The sequence below is a fragment of the Mobula birostris genome, chromosome 11 (genome assembly GCF_030028105.1).
Source record: "Mobula birostris isolate sMobBir1 chromosome 11, sMobBir1.hap1, whole genome shotgun sequence".
Lineage (NCBI taxonomy): Eukaryota > Metazoa > Chordata > Chondrichthyes > Myliobatiformes > Myliobatidae > Mobula > Mobula birostris.
Window position 1 is genome coordinate 66,267,285 of NC_092380.1, and position 17,514 is coordinate 66,284,798.

Here is a 17,514-nt window from a genome sequence, read left to right on the forward strand (position 1 = left end):
ATCCAAAGGCTGTACTCTGGCTGTGACCACCTCTTCAAAAGTCTCATTTATAATATCTTCAGCCTCCGGAAAGATTCTGAGTACATCTGACTCCATCCACCTCCAACTCCTTGACTTGGCCGGGCATGTGCCGAAGTTGGCGGTACTTCCCGTAGATGTAGACATAAGGGAAACTGTGAATTCCCACAACTAACAGGAGGCGCATTCCATCCTGACTACCCTATACTGAAAAAAAGACAAAAAGGATTACCTTACTTAACCGTGCTTCAGCCTGTTCACGCCGAAGCCTATTAAGCCAAAGCCTCCCAGTGTATCACCGGCACATTGGGGCACTCAAGCACCAGCAGCTCCAACAATGTCCGCTCTGTTGAGCCTACATTCCTCTTATTTGCAGCTGAGTTTTGGCCTCTGACATCAACACGTGCTGCACCCTTACATACATCTGCCCCTTTTATACTCTCTCTCCTGATTTCTGTCGGGGTCTGACACCATTACGGGATGTGTAGAAACAGGAGAGGGTTCAAAGGAGATTCACAAAAATGATTCCAGGATTGAAAGGCTTGTCACTAAAAAGAGCATTTGAATTCTCTGGGCCTGTATTCACAAAAATTCAGAAGAATGAGGGGTGACCTCATTGAAACTTATCTAATGGTGGAAGGCCTTGACAGAGTGGATGTGGAGAGGATGTTTCCTATGGTGGGAGAGTCTAAGACCAGAGGGCTCAGCCTCAGAATAGAGGTATGTCCTCTTAGAAAGGAGACGAGGGAGAATTTCTTTAGCCAGAGAGTGGTGGATCTGTGGAAGTTTTTGCCACAGGCCGCTGTGGAAGCCAAGTCTTTATGCATATTTAAGGAAGAGCTTGATAGATTCTTGATTGGTCAGGGCATGAAGGGATACAGGGAGAAGGCAGGAGATTGGGGCTGAGAGGAAAGTTGGATCAGCTATAATGAAATGACAGTGCAGGCTCGATGGGCCAAATGATCTAATTGTACTCCTATATCTTATGGTCTTATGGTCTTAATTCATGAAATTAAATTGAGTTTCAATGATATATAAATTTAATACTTCATTGTTGATTTTCATATCACCAGTGATGGGGATGTGACACAAAGGTGCAGTTTTCAGTGTATGTGTCCCTGAATTACAAGCAATACCTTAAATTTCACTGCAAGGTTGTTCACATGCCTTCAATTTACCAAGCTATTCATTGCTGCAATAAAATGTATTTCACCCTGACTTTTTGTTTTCTCATATTTTCCTTCAAAAAACTTTTTCTGCAAATGGATCCCTTCAGGAAATCAATGATACCTATATTTAAAGTTATGATCTTTTTTCTAAATATCGGTTAATTTATCACATCCAGCATTTATGCTCATTCTGATAACTGTCTGGTAAAAAAAAATGTTTGTGCAGTTGCAAACTTTTGGAGTACATCAAACAGTAAGATCAAGTTGTGAGATGAGTTCAATGTGAGAAAAATGGTGATGTAAGTATCAACAAAAATACAGAAAACAGTAGGTTGGACAGAGATATGAAATTACACAATCTCCATCCATTTAGTACTTTGGTTTGCTGCAGTGAGGTGTGGGGGAAGCAGGGTGAGTGAGCAGACTGTTGGGGTTTCAGTATAGAACATGAAGCAATCTCGTATATCATAGATCATCAAACAAGCTTATTTTTCTGGAATGATGTGACTTTGAAACCACAAATATCTCCTGCCTGCACTAGTTTGCGGGTACTGCATATTTTGATATCATCTTTGAAAGTGTTCCAGGATGTCTAAAGCTGCTGCAGGACTTCTGGGAAAAGAGGACAGGAGAGCCATTGTCCCTTCTGAAGAGAAAGCCTTTGATTACCCTCCCAATGGAGAAAGAATGTGCAATGACAGAGCACATGTTCAATCCTATCATCCTCATGGTGGATGATCTGACATTGCTGCCCACATACATCAGAAATTCCATCAATATTAATGAACTCTTGGGATTTTGAATAGCAAGCATCAGGTTAAGATAATGCTTCAAGCAGACATAAAGGGAGTCATTGTTTACCTGCCTTCTGTTTTTTGCAGTCAGAAGTGATAACAGTTAAATTTTTCATGTGGGATTACCTGGAGCACAGAAAATCTTAACATATGGTGACCCAATTGAACTTAAACATCTACACAAGCTAGAAGCCCATTATGACAAAAAATGCAAGTGCACAAATTGCACGGGCAGGGCGATCACCTCGCATTGACCTACCCCAAACATTCCTTTAAGGGGGAGCTAGTAATAAATACTTCCAGAAGTAAAATAATTCCCAATCTCGGAACTTGAATCTAGTGAATGGATAGAATTCCGACTATGGAAAAGAACCTAGTGATCGAGGGCTGGTAACGTCGGTCTTGTATGTGATGCAGTTGTAGCTCTGACCCTGTTTTTGTGATGTAACAAGTACCCAAAGCCCACTTTCATTGCATTTGGAGAACTCAAATGGATAATGTCTATAGAGATGTAATTTACAGTCTCCAGAGGAAAAATGAAGGAATGTACTCAATATCGACCTTATCCTAAAGTCCAGCCTTATATGTGGCTGCATCAAGTTGTGCATGGAGCTGAGATATATAAACACCAAAGGTAGTGAAAGATGGGCCTGACCTTTTTGCTATGAAATTTTCCATTCTGTTGGACCTGTCTGTCTTTAAAAAAATCTCTGGAGAGAAATATTTTTGACTGCTCTGCACAGAAAGTGAGTAAGTTATAGGAAGGCATTATAAGGAACAGGATATATCAGTATTTGGATAGGCAGAGCCTGATAGGGGATAGTCAGCATGGTTTTATTCATGGTAGGTCATATCTAACCAATCTTATAGAGTTTTTCTAGGAGGTTACCATGTTGGTTCATGAAGGAAATGCGGTGGAAGTTGTCTTTATAGACATTATCAAGGCCTTTGATGTAGTCCCGTGTGGGAGGCTGGTCCAGAATGTTAAGTTGTTGGGTATTCAAGTTGAAGTGGTCAATGCTTATTGGCTAAGACCTGCCAAACAGAATACCAATCACATATAGAATGGACAACAGGCTCTTCAAACTCAATTATTTCAAGGCCAATAACAAGGTCAGCATATAACTATCTTGGAGCTTCACTATGTGGATGACAATGCCATTGCAGCACACTGTATAGAAGACCTCCAATGTAATTGCTCGGTACAATTAACCAACACAATTTTATGTTCTAATTGAATTACTCTATGAATAAAACATAATTTTGGGGAAAAAAGTGATTTATGCACACAAGCTCAGCCTTCTTGAGCTCTTGGAATAATGGTAGCAGAGTTGAGATGGCAAGCAGGATTATTCAACCCCCTAGAAAAAGTATTCCTACCAGTTGGAGCAAACAGCAACTCTTGATGATCATCACATTCTGACCCTCTATTTTTGATTGCTCAGACATGCAAGACCGGGGCCATCCTATGGATAAGGAGGTTCTATGGTGTATTCCAGAAGTATTGTTCCAAAGAATTTAGAAGTTATGGAGAAGATACTTTGGTAGATTATTTTTTGTACCCAGACAATCTGATGTTGGTAGTCCACATCTCATTAGCTCTCGTAAAGGAGAACAATGATGACTGCTGCTGAGTAGTCCATCAGTTTTGTTCTAGGTCCAAAATGATGACTTTCAAATATTTCTTTCCTCATTCAGGCAAAGCCTGTGCTCATGCATTAAAGATAATGGTAAATTTCATCTTGGTGTCTGCCTTCGTGGAGTTTGATTTCAAGATATAGGAAGCAGTCCACATTTCTCCCAGGCCTGCATTGCCAGATTTGAGCCCAAGTTGGATAATACTGTAGTTAGGTGCATTGGCAAGTTACAGCACACACTACCAAATCGAACAGTCCTTTCTGAGCTCTTTCATGTGTTAAGCGTTGATGTTAGATTACCAGACAAAATGATGAAAAGATTCAAAAATGTGCTCATGGCTTCCTTGAAATGCAGCATCATCGCTGACTTTTAGGAATCTCTGACTGATGATCCGTCAAAGTGTAGAAGGAACATTTAAGATGAACATTCAAAAAACTCAGGGCTAAGCACTGGAAGCATACAGAGGACCTGCATAAGCAGTGGAAGGAGCAAACCACCTCTCAAACTATGCAACCTCCCATCCCATTACTATAATCTGTTCCATTTGTAAAAGAGGCTGTGGTTCTGAATCAGCCCTCTTAGAGCTCAGAACATTGGAACAAGAGTAAGTCGTCTTCCACTTGGAGGGACAGGCCAAGATACAGAAGGGGCTGAGGGACTGAAACTACTGGTTTTCATGATACACATTCATGGGTTGGATTTTGCTTTGTAAGGGGGCATAAAACAACAAGAGGAGGACACAAAAAATGCATAAACAAATTGGTAGAATTGGTGTCCGCTTGTTCAATGAACTCTAGCTTTAAAAAATACAAATGAATACATATTGATAGGAAGAACAAAAAGAAACAAATCAACATTAAGGATCCATGAAAAAACAGGCCTGGATGTATGCATTGATTCGTATCCGAAATGCAGGTTGGCAAAACAGATTCAATTATGCTTTCTAAAGTAAATTGAATAAACACCTGAACTGAAAGCATGCTGCCTACTTATAAAGTGTAGGACTGGATCTAGTAATACAGACTGCAAGAAAAGAATGAGTTCAATTATCATTCTATGATTTTAAAATAATACGATTCTCCTGTGTGCTTATTCTATTTTTTTTGCATCTCTTAGCTAATTCCTCCAATGTCTCTGACTTTATTAGCTAGCACTAACTGCACCTTTTAACAGTACACCGTGGGATAATTGGAGTCCAGGAGTGATAGCAGGATTTGTGAGTAAATCTTCCCTTAACATGGAATGGAGTTTTTTAAAAATAAATTGCAGCGTGCAGGCAAGCTTTTGAAACCACGGCTTCATGAAGGATTACCAGCTCAGAATGATTCATGAAAATCAGACGGAAGAACTTGATTCTTATTCAGATTATTCAAAAGCATTGACAATGAATTATTTAGGATCATAAATTCAGCACCTGTCAATTTGGCAAGTGAAGTGAATACAGAAGTTGCAAAATTCATACATATTACAAAGCCTCATTTAGGTCAAGGTCCTCCATGAGTACGTTGTGCTAATGGACGGAGGTCCGTGTTCTTTTAGAATGACAATGCATATTGCGGAAACAGATGTTGCGCAAAATTAGTTTTTGCATGCACGGCCTGTGAGTAGCATGGTCCACTCAGGACTGCTGATGTCTGCTTTCTTCACAATTAGGGGGCTTGCCTGAACTGCCCTATGGCCATTGATAATGGTGGGTATAAACTTCCAAAGGTAGTTCCTCTTAGAGTTGTACTTACCACCTGCACCCACAATATCAGGGCAGACTTCTTCTTTGGCTCCCAACCCAATCGTATGCTCTTTTTCATCCAGCATGTAACTGAATTCCTCACTCCAACCCTTTAACATCTGATTGAAGATTTGACCTCACAATACATATAGCACTTACCTCTCCAAACCTCTCACACCCTGGGCGCCTCTCAGTTTCTACTGGACCATCTGTGACCTATAACTCACTACCTCCCTTGTTTTATATTTCCAGCTAAGATCTTTCTGTACATATTTGCATTTTTTTTTACTTGAAGCCTTGGATTCATGTGGAAATTGACAGGACTGTGAGCTAAAGAGGTTATGCACATTACTGGATTAACATTGAACATTAAGTGTGGAATAATTTTTTGACCAAAAGGTTACTTCTAAGTATAATTGTAACAGACAATTAGCCATGAAATAAATTAAGACTCTATGTTCAGTGTGAAGTGAAGATTTTCATGAATTCACCAAGGATTCTGAAGAACGAGCCAGTTAATTTGATTTCCACTTTAAGTAAAAGCAAACAAAAAGTAAGTACAGGAACTATGAAGGAAAAAGAAATATAGTTATTTATTGAAACCCAGAATTTTAGAAATTCCAGCCATCTCTTTGTATCACAAACACTGGCCTATTCTTTCAAAGATTCAAAGTATATTAATTATCAAAATATTTATGCAGCATACAACATTGAAAGTCGTCTTCTACACAGACAGCCACAAAACAAGGAACCGTGGGATGAACCAGTTCAAAGAGAAACATCAACAACTCCCCCACTTGCAAAAAATTTGTGCAAATCACGACAAAAAATTGAGCAAAAACTCAGAATATAAAGCACAAAATCAAAAGACATATTTCAGTTCAGCTCAATGTCCATTGTCTGCAGGCCTCCCTGATTCAAACATTGTCCAAAAGTAGCAACAAAAAAAAGGACTGACCAGTGCTAGAACACATGACAAACCTGAATTGAAGTCCAAATCTACAAACCTCAGTGATTAAATCTTGCTCCAGCACTATCCCCAAACAGCATCAAGGAAGAGAGAGATCGCTTGTATACAAGTACCTTCCTGCAGGAGCAGCAAGTGAGGAGAGAGAGAGAGAGAGAGAGAGAGAGAGACTGCCACACACAGACACCCTCCTCCTGCAAAAGTAAGCAAGAGGCTTGTAGACGGTACAAAATATTCACTTGCCCGCCTGCACCCATCTCGATGATTTCAATCTTCCTTGGCACTTTAATCAATGAGATTGGCAAGAGATGGAGTTGATCATAGGTTCATGCCATGTCTGCTGGCTTCCTGGCTCCATACCACACGCTTTGCTTGCAGCTTCGTGCAACCCTCTCTGAGACAGCAAAGAGCCAGGTTGCCTGATTGGCCCATTAGCACACTGCCAGAAGGTAGATAATAGACAATAGGTGCAGGAGTAGGCCATTCGGCCCTTCGAGCCGAATAACAGGATCCAACAGTAGCAGAATCACATCTGAAATAAAAAGAAGTGAAAGGAGTAGCTTTGTGAATCATCAGGAAGATGTCACCTTTGGTAGCATTTATTGCTGGTGCCATCTTCTTTTATAGTTGGCAGTAGAAGTGTTGTGTCGGCCAGCAGGGTGGAGATATGTCTCTACCAAAGGAGTTGTAATGTGCTCCTTCCCTCCACTAGCCTGCAAGTCACTCTTGGGCAAGTTGTAGTACCTGGTTAGCCCCCCCGCCCCCCGATTCGGGTCACATGAAACCTTGAGAGCAGGTGGTGGATGGTTGTATGAGCAGCTGGTGAATATCACAAGTTATGTGACCACTGACACCAGGAAGATAATCTCTGAAGAGTATTGATAATGGCTGGGGTCACCTGTCTTGTAAAGACAGTGCCCTGAAGAAGGCAGTGGCAAACCACTTCTGCAGAAAAATTTGTCAAGAAAAATCATGGTCAAGACATCATACATATAATAACGAGGATGAGATATGTTGTTTAAGTCTACGTTCTTGATGTTATATATCATGCAAGTCATGATTTGTTTATTTTAAATATAGATTTTGAGCCTTTGCAATTTTCTCCCATTGTCAGTCTCAACCCATTGCTTCATTGCTTTGTTGTAATAAATAGCTACAGTATATAAAAATGTTATCACTACATATATCCATGCAGTTTATTTCTTAGTTGGAGTCTCAGATGCAGGTTAGAAGTTTATGGATTTAATCTTAGGCTGATGTTCTAATGCAGTATCAAAGGACCACGGCATTTTCAGGATCTTTAACCATTCATGAATTGATATGTCACGTAGTAGACTGTATCTGCCTGTTCTGATGGTAGAGGCAAAGACTTCATGGCATTATTTGAAAAATGGAAAAAATAATTTCTATTTACATTAACAGTGAATGTTAATGCAACATGGCTAAAGTATTTTACAGCCAATTGTTTAAACTATCCAAGTACTGTTCTGCTGTTACTTTGGCAAATACATATTTTATTTGTTCATTGTAGGGTCCCATAATTTATTTTTCATGATGTTGATTGAGTGGAAAAAATTAGGCAAGGTTATTGGGAGAACCTATTTATATAAATGTTAAATTTTACAAATATTGCACAGAAATATGCAGTTATGGACATCTATAAAATAATTAATTTTTGGGAGTTGAGGTGGCCAGGTACCAATTTAACTCTTCTGCCTCTGATAAATATATTTGGACATAGGCAGTACATACTTCCTCCAAGATAAACTAAGTTCTTCTTGTCAGTCAATACAGTTGTTTTTCCCTTCTCACTGTTCATTGTTACTCTCCTTATTTCACCTACTTCAACATATCTGATAGAAGTTGTCTTGCCATTGGTGCCAAATACAAGTCTGTTTCCTTGCACCACAGAAGAAGCCACAGGAAGTATGGTCCTTTGGATGAGATGTTAAACTAAGTAACCAGGTTTTGACATAGTTCAGGTGTATGGTACTGATATTAAGCTGCTATATAAGAACAGCACAAGATTCGTTGTTTTAGAAAATACTTATGTTATATTTGTAACTCCAAAATTTAAATCTAATCAAAATAAAAACATAGAGCCAGGATAAATGTGTCTAACTTCGTTTTTTTTTATTTCAAACGGAGCGCCCACATACGACGTGGTGGTGTCCTGGCATATGCCATTCATGTACTTTTACCAATAACCTGTAATGAATTATTTAAACAAACGAGGATGCTTAATCAAACAATATATTTTCAATATTACTCAAATATTAAATACACAACACTTTTCCCTGCTGAGCTGTAAACTCCAACTCAATATAGAATGCATCTAAACATATATGGTTTATTATAGAATGCAACTTCTATATAGACATCCACAGCATAGTAAAATTTTAATTGTTTCATTCAGGCCTAATGATTTCATCGCAGTGCAGGATTTCTCACTGTTGTGGGATAACATCTTTCCTGACGAGTGGTGTAACTCTGCTTGGGTGGAAAGACTTGTGCCTGTGAGAACAATCTCAGATTCGGGGGCCTCCCCCGTGGTGGTTGTAGGAGATGACTCTGGGGCTGCAGGAAGTGGTTCTGATAGCTCCAGTCATAACTTCTTCTCCTTTCTCAGCATTCCATGGGTGAATGGGACAATTCATCAGCATTTCTATGATTAGTTGTCCTCTTGAATTCAATCTTGTAATTGTGTCCTGCATGAAACAGAGCCCACCTCTGACCTAGTGCTGCTGCTGTTAGTGGAACAGCCTTCTGTGGTTTGAAAATGGACACTAGTGGGTGATGATCAGTAGTGAGGGCAAACTCTCTCCCATACAAGTACTAATTGAAACGTTTTATACCCCAAAACAGACTCAAGCCTCTCTGTCAATCTGTGCATAGTTTTTTTCCGACAGTGGTATGGGAAGGTGACACAAAGGGTCTGGTTTGTTCACATCCTTCACTCACAACATGTGAATGACTGCACCTATACCATATGATGAGGCATCACAGGGAAGCTTTACTGGGCTTGAGTACTGTGTCTGATGTCACCATTTCCTTTACCTTTTGGAAAGCTACCTCACACTATTTTGTCGATTGCCATTTTTTCTAGGTCTGCACTAATGAGCTTAACGGTGTAGCACAATAGCCAGGTTTGGCAGCAGCCTGTTATAGTAACTGACAAATGCTAAAAAAGACCTCAAACGTGGCACGTCTTTTGGCCTTGCAGCATTTACCACTGCTTGAATTTTCTCAGCACACTAGTGTAAACCTTGTACGTTAATAGTGTGACCACACTAAGTGATGCTTAGTTTAAAGAATTCACCCTTATTGCATCAAGCTCTGAGCCCACAACTTTCTAATCTTTTTAACTGTACTTGAGATTTTGGAGACGTAACTTATCATCCTTACCAGTAACAATGATGTCATCCGGGTAATACTGAGTGCCCCTCGATGCAATGACACAAGGATCATTGCATTACATAGCTTTCTGCCAGAATGGAAGTGCAAATGCTACTCCAAAAATTAGCCTACTATAGTGATAAAGCCCTTTGTAAGTGTATGTGATGAGAAACATTTTGGACTCTTCTTCAAATCTCCATCTGTAGGTAAGCCTCAGGTACGTCCACTTTGCTGAAGCGTATTCCTTTAGGATACACTAAAGGAATTAGAAATCCTCCATCCTGGGCAGAGGGTGCTGATCTACTTTCAGTACTGGGTTGATGATGAATTTAATACCATTGCAATCCTGTTAGACTCATCTTTCTTGGCTTCACTCATCCATGGGCTTCACTCAACGATGGAAAGAATTCCTTAGCCTCAATATGATCTAGCTCAGTGGCTATTTTATTATAGATGAAATAAGGAACTGGATGGGCTTTGCAAAATTTGGATGTGGCATTTTTATTTGACACTATTTACCCTTGATATGTTTGAGTTTCCAATGCCACCCTTGAACACTGCTGTGGCACTATCCAGTGCCCTTCTTAATTCACTTTCATTTGACTCTGTAGTAGTGGATGTGACATGCAAATGATGGATGTAGCTCCAGTCAAGTTGTAGTTGGCTCAGCTACTTACATCCCCGCAATGCTGGCCCTCCTCTTTTTACCACACAAAAGCTCAATGTGGCTTGTTTGTATTTGTGTTTCACTTTCACCAATGTCATTCCCACAGGAGTTATCTTTTCTCCAGTGTAAGTTCTTCATTGGATATCTGTATAGGTAAGTGTATGGTGTATGGGTAAGTGTGTGGGTATGAAAATTAGCACATTAGGGAAATGGTTGACAATTAGGAATTCGTGGGCCTGTTAGGTTGTTGGGCAGATTGACCCTTGATACTAGATAAGGGGAGAACAATATGTGACTCTGGTCTACTGGATAACATGCCTGAGAGAAAGCTAAATGTGCTGATTTGTGTAAAAGTAATTAATCACCATGTCTCTAAAGAATATTTTCTTACATTGGTTGTAAGATTAATAGGATGCATTGTCCCTGAGGGGGCAAAGGACGGTTGTTACAGGTCACCCGACCGTGGTACTTGCAGGTATGGAGGATGTATGTTGGCTTAATACGTGGCCAGAACTTGGACTGGCCCAAGTTAGAGTCATGTAAGCATTGGATTGGATGCCTAGCCCTTTCCAGCTGGACTGGGAGGTGGTGATAGAGCTATAAAGGTGGAAAAGTTCTTTCTTGGGCAGACCACTCGCCTGGGTCCCATCTTCGGGCCGAGCAGCTGAACCAGCACCAAGGAGCTCCACCCTAGCCAGTCCACGGTCGATCGCCTGCCTCAGGGACCACACAGACGTTACTAAGTATACTCGGCGGTGTAGACTACTAGGGGTTGCTTAAGTTAGCCTTACCTATTAGTGGTGTAGGTAGCGTACAATATAAAGCATTTCTCACAACTCTCTATTTTCTTCTCTGTATTAACAATAAAGTGAGTCTCAGTGGAACTACCGAGTCTGGGTCCATTTGTTCAAGCGAAACCAAATAGTTGCAGCATCCACCCATCACGGTTATTCTTATTGGGTATCAGTTTTGTGGAACAATATCTGCAGCCTTCAGTTCAGTATCTTTGAAATACCATTCAAACTCATTTTGAGGAATGAACGAAACAGCTGAACCAGAGTTCAAATCCATTTTAATTAATTTGCCGTTGACTTTTGGTGTAAGTTATATTGCTTTTCTGTGCTTTTCTGTTGTTAGTTTTCACATCGTAATCTCAGAGGTATCTAGTCCTGTGTCACTCTCATCATCAACATATTTTTTATCAATGGTATGCAGATTAATGCTCTTTTTGAAGCTGTAGCTTGACTTTTTATACTTTTCTCTCCCCTGTGCAGTTCATTTATTTTTGTCTGCCTGGCATGCTCTTTGTATGTGTCCTACTTTACCGCATTTTCTGCAAATTTCACCGTTAGATCTGTATTGATCTGGTGTATGTGAGCCCCAGAAACAATGATAACACAATTTGTTCAGAGAGTTCGCTTTCTGTTTAGACATTGCAATTTTGTTCATATTCACTTTCATTCTGGACTGCAACTCAATTGTATTTTGGTCTGCTGCTTCCATTGATACAACTATTTTCACTTCTCTTTTAAATATCAGTTTTAATTCAGTTAGGAGGCATTTTTGAATGCATTCTTATAAGATTCCACAAACTAACTGATCTCTCAGTGCATCATTAAGCCCATCACTGAACTGACAATATTTGGACAATCTCTTCAATTCAGCCTCCTATAGTGAAATGGGCTCCCCTTCCTTTTGGTTCTGCTTATGAACCCTGATGCATTTTGTAATCAGCAGTGGTTTTGGTTCTAAATGTTCCTGCGTTATTTTCACAATATCAGCAAAGCTTATTTTGGCTGATTTGGTTGGATCAGTTAAACTTTTAAGCAAACTGTATGCTTTGAAACCCAATGCACTCAGCAAAACTGGCACTCGCTCCTCATTGGCTATTTCATTTGCTTCAAAATACAGCTCAATTTGCTCAGTATACGTATTCCAGTTATCTTTGGTACAATGAAATGTGTCTATCTTTTTGATGTAGCCAGCCATTTTCGCTTTTCTAAATTTAGGACTATTATCACCCAGTAATCACTGCTTATGAACGCTTGAATTTAGTCCACTGCCTGCCTTTTTTAAATGCAAATGTCTTTGTCCCTCCCGAAGAAGCATGCGCTGTACTGTTGTTTTTTACTCCATTGTTTCTCACTGCACTTTATCTTAACTTAAACATCTTGCTGTGCTTTAACAGGTAGGGAGTTGTCTTGGGTTTGCTTAAAACTTACTCATCACCACTATTATATTTTCGAACCTCCATAACATAAGACTAATTAAAATAAAAAGAGGGGAACTCAAGAAATGCATGTTTGGTTTGGCTTTTACTTTTAACAAGACATGTGCATATGGCATGGTGGTGAGATGATGCAAACAAGAATGCTTAAGCAATGTATTTACAATATTACTCAAATATTACTGAGATATTGAATACACAACAATTTTATCTGAGCTCAAACTAAAATCTAAACATAATAACTACCTAGTTATCTCATTCGAGGGTTGCAGATAATTTTCTTTGTAAATGGCTATTTTTATTGCCAAGTAAAACCAATGTGTTTCACTCTGAGTAATACTACAAAGTGAAACATTAATAATGTAAGGAAAATGGTCAATAAGTTCACATTTTCTACTCGTTATTGCACACTTGCTGTCATATTTTCGTACAACACTTGATTATAAGCAGAACCTTGGATACTTCTCTGTAATGCTTGGAGATAATTGGCTTAAACTTGAATTTCTTCATGCTGATTATCTATCTACACATTTCAGCTGCTATTTTTGTTTCCTTAGTAACAACTAAATATATATACTTCTGCAAATGATTTTGTACATAATTAGATTTTCACAATATTTCATTCACTTATGGATTGTCTTTTTCACCTTTATATGGGTCTGTTAATATTTTTATTACCATTCTAAGCCTCCAGGAAAACATTAGGGCTTGATTGTCTTAGTTTGAAAGTGATTGTTCTTGATAACTGAAAGGACCTCTAAAAGATTTCAGCCCATCCCGTTCGCTAGACTGCAGCATGCCAGAGTCTTCATACATGCATAGAGGAAAGCTCTCAGCATTCATCAAAGTAATTCTCACAGCAAATTATAATCTGAAGATAATTATTCCTCTAATTATGGCAATAATTATTCTTTTCTTAAGTATATAAAATTCCGGTAGAGGATAGTATTTAGATCCTTTTTTATACCTTTTACATTTTCAAACTACTAATTTAATAGTGACACACATGTATGCAATAAAAATGGAAAATGCCAGAAAATGTGCATCAGGTAGCATCTGTGAAAAGAGAAACAGTATTAATATTTCAGATCTGAGACTCTTCATCAAAATTAAAGGGGTCAACATATGTTCTGATGAATCGTCTTGGATCTTCGATGTTAACTCTTTCTCTTTCAGCAGATAATATTCTGACCCAGTGAGTGTTTCCTGCTTATTCTGCTTCAGTTTTTATTTCAGACATCCAACATTGAGAATGCATTTTCATATACATTCATCAATAGATTTAGTGTGTATATGCATATGAAAATCATGAAATTGGACTTTGTGCTTGAATTGGTTGAGGTCTCACCCTGGTTGAGATAACACATGGATGTAAGCCAGGCAATGGTGAACTGCATGTGTCCTTTAAAATAGTGCATGCTGGAACAAATAAGGTCACTGCAGACAAGTAACCTACTAAGGTAATAGAGACAATTAGGAGGGGAGGAGAAGATGGCGATGTGACGCAGCGCAGGTGGCCGCTCTGAAATGATATCGTATTTGTTAAATAGGTGCTGTTCACAATCCTGATTTGATGGAGACACACGTGAGAAGCAGGAAGAACATCTGGAGTAACTTCTGAAATGCCTGCTTCGCTGCCGCTGCTACTGTGCGATCGAGAATCTCCAGAGGGGAAGGCCCCAAATCCTCGGCTTTGCCTATTGCCTGTTGCCGGGGCCAGGGTCGAAGCGCTCGGCAGAGATGGTGCTCGGTGCTCAGTGTCGGAGGGCAGGTCGGAGGCTCGAAGTTTTCAGACGGACTCAAGAGTCGGCTGTGATCAGGTGCTTCCAGGCTGCTGCATCGGCAAGTTTGCGGCGCTGGAAGCTCATGGCAGGGAGAGCTTCTCCCTTCTACCATCTGCATGAGATGATGGGACTTTCGAGAGACTTTGAGTCTTTTTTTTACTGTGACCATGGTCTGTTCTTCATCAAATTATGGTATTGCTTTGCACTGTTGTAACTATATGTTATAATTATGTGGTTTTTGTCAGTTTTTTTTAAGTCTTGGTTTATCTTGTGTTTCTGTGATATCATTCTGGAGGAATATTGTATCATTTCTTCATGCATGCATTACTAAATGACAGTAGAAGAGGACTGCATGTCCTCATAATCTAATAATCTAATCTAATGGAGAGAAGAACTCACACTCTCTGTTGAGCTACCTTTGGGTGATCAATCAGAACAGATAGGAGTGTGATGATAGTCCAGCTCAATAAGGGAAAAGAATTTTGCCAAACCAGAAAGCCGTGCAATGAAGTCTGAAGATGTACTACATTGCAACATGCCTACAAATGGAAAAGTTGTCAACACACAGTACACCAATGAAGAGGACATCAAATCTCTTTGGAATGGAGCACAATCTGAGATCGGCTAAGAATTTATTTAATAAGAATATGAGAAAGATATGAGAGTGGAACAGCCAAGACACTTTTTTTTGTTGACCATTGATAGAGAAAATCAGATGACTAATACTTACAAGAAATCAATTTTCTAAATAACTTATTCTGATATTGCTTAACTTGTTGATGTTAAAAGCAAACTTTAAAGAAGGAACTGATCCAGGTATATTTTGTGTATCCCTCATTAGACCATTTGATCACATTTTTCATGTCTTTTGTGATTGCGAGCTGACAAAAATCTGACAGCTTGGAGAAACTGACTCAGATTGGGGGACCCCTTTGACAAATAACTTCACACCATCCACAGAAAGAGAGGTTTTCCAGTGACCAAACATGTTAATTCCAATCCCATTCCCATTCCAACAGGCGATGTTTCCTCTAATATGTAATGGTCTGTGTGCACAAAAATCTTGGGCTCTGCAATTTTTAGCCCAGTGACATTAATGTGTGCGCACTGTATTTTATATGTAGAGGTATTCATTCTAACAGCTAGCAAAACACTATCAATAAGAACTTTGGGTTTGATCGTTTTCCCTCTCATTCATCTGCAATCTCACAAAACATATGTTGCAGGCCTGTAGTGGGTAACGAAGGAGCTTTTTCACACTGTCCATATGTGATCTCCTTACCAAAGGAGGCTTTCAAAAGTCATGTTTCCAAATATCACTCCACTTCTTCCCACTTGCACATTCTCCAGCAACTTTTGCTTTGCAATGATACACGCAGGTAACACCAGTTTCTGGATTGTGCGTGAATATCTCTCATAGTGGCACGTTCCTGACCTCATGAGTTTTCAGTGTAGCAGTTCCTACTGTTTCATTAAGCCATTCAGATTTAAATGAACTGGCAGTTATCCTGTACGTCACTCCCTGTGCTTCTTTGGAATTCGATATAGTGAATCAATAATTTCTTCAATAAAGGCAGTATAAATAAGCCAGTTCTAAAATCTGCAGACAAATCATTGCAAACTCCACATTGTCAACAACACCCACAGAATGCTGGAGGAACTCAGCCTCTAAGAAAAGAGTACACATTTGGCATTTTGGGTAGAAACCCTTTGGCAGGACAGGAGAAAAAAAGCTGAGGAGTAGATTTAAAAGGTGGCGGAAAGGAGAGAGAAACACGAGGTGATAGGTGAAACCTGAAGGGGAAGGGGATGAAGTAAAGAGCTGATGTTCCATGCCATTGGGTTGCAGGCTACCCAAACGGAATATAAGGTGTTGTTCCTCCAACCTAAGTGTGGCCTCATCATGACAGTGGAGGAGGCCATGGATAGACATATTGAAATGGGAATGGGAAATGGAATTAAAATGGGCGCCACTGGGAGGTCCCGCTTCTTCTGGCGGACAGAGCGTGGGTGCTCCGCGAAGCGGTATCACAATCTACGTCGGGTCCCACTGGTGTACAGGAAGCCACACTGGGAGCACCAGAAACAGTATATGACCCCAACAGACTCCCAAGTGAAGTGTCATCTCACCTGGAATGACTGTTTGGGGCCCTGAAGGGTAGTGAGAGAGGAGGTGTAGGGGCAGGTGTAGCACTTGTTCCGCTTGTAAGGATAAGTGCTACTGTTGACCACTAATGGAGAAAATCAGATGACTAATACTTAAAAGAAAACAATTGTAATACCCCCCCCTTCCCTACCCACCTAACTTCACCTATCACCTTCTAGCCTGTACTTCTTCCCCTCCTCCAACTTCTTATTTTGTCTTCTTCCCCCTTCCTTTCCTGCCCTGATGAAGATACTTGGCATGAAACTTCGACTGTTGATTCATTTTCCATAGATACTGCCCATCCTGCTGAGTTCCTCCAGCACTCTGCGTGTGTTGCTGTAAACATCTTGAGATTTTTGGAGGAAAGAATTCCAGATTTCTACTGCCTTCTCTGTGAAATCTATCCCAAATGGCTAGCCAGAGTGAGGGATCACAGTAGTCCTCTACTCCAATCTACTGAAAGGTCAGTATGTTGGCCTCATCAGTGATGCCATTGTTCCACAAGTAAATGTAGAAAATGCGTATTTGTTCTGATTTGTGGCCAATAATGTGAAGATTAATATTTACCGAAAATTGCTCCCTGACCAGTTGATTATTTCCAACACCCTCTGTTCAATTTTTTTAAATATTGTGCTTTAGGAACTATCGGCTGACAGCGGTGCATGGAAATGCTGCAGAGCAGAAATCAGAACAGTCGAGGTCAGATCCCAGTACTTTTGAGTACTTGGTGCTGACCACGACTCAATATGATATCGATCATATTGAGCTGAGAGGCCAGGTGCTGTAAATGTGGATTGTGTATGTTTTCCCTGCCACTGCGTCAGTTTACTTCCCCCATGTTTCAAAGATGTGCAGGTTGTCAGGTTAGTTTGCCGCTGTAAGTTAACCCTAGTGTGTAGAATAGGGATGCTAGCAAGGATAGTGGCAGAACTACAATGGCTGGAGTTTCTGGAGACAATTCAGTTGGCACAGGATAGGGAGG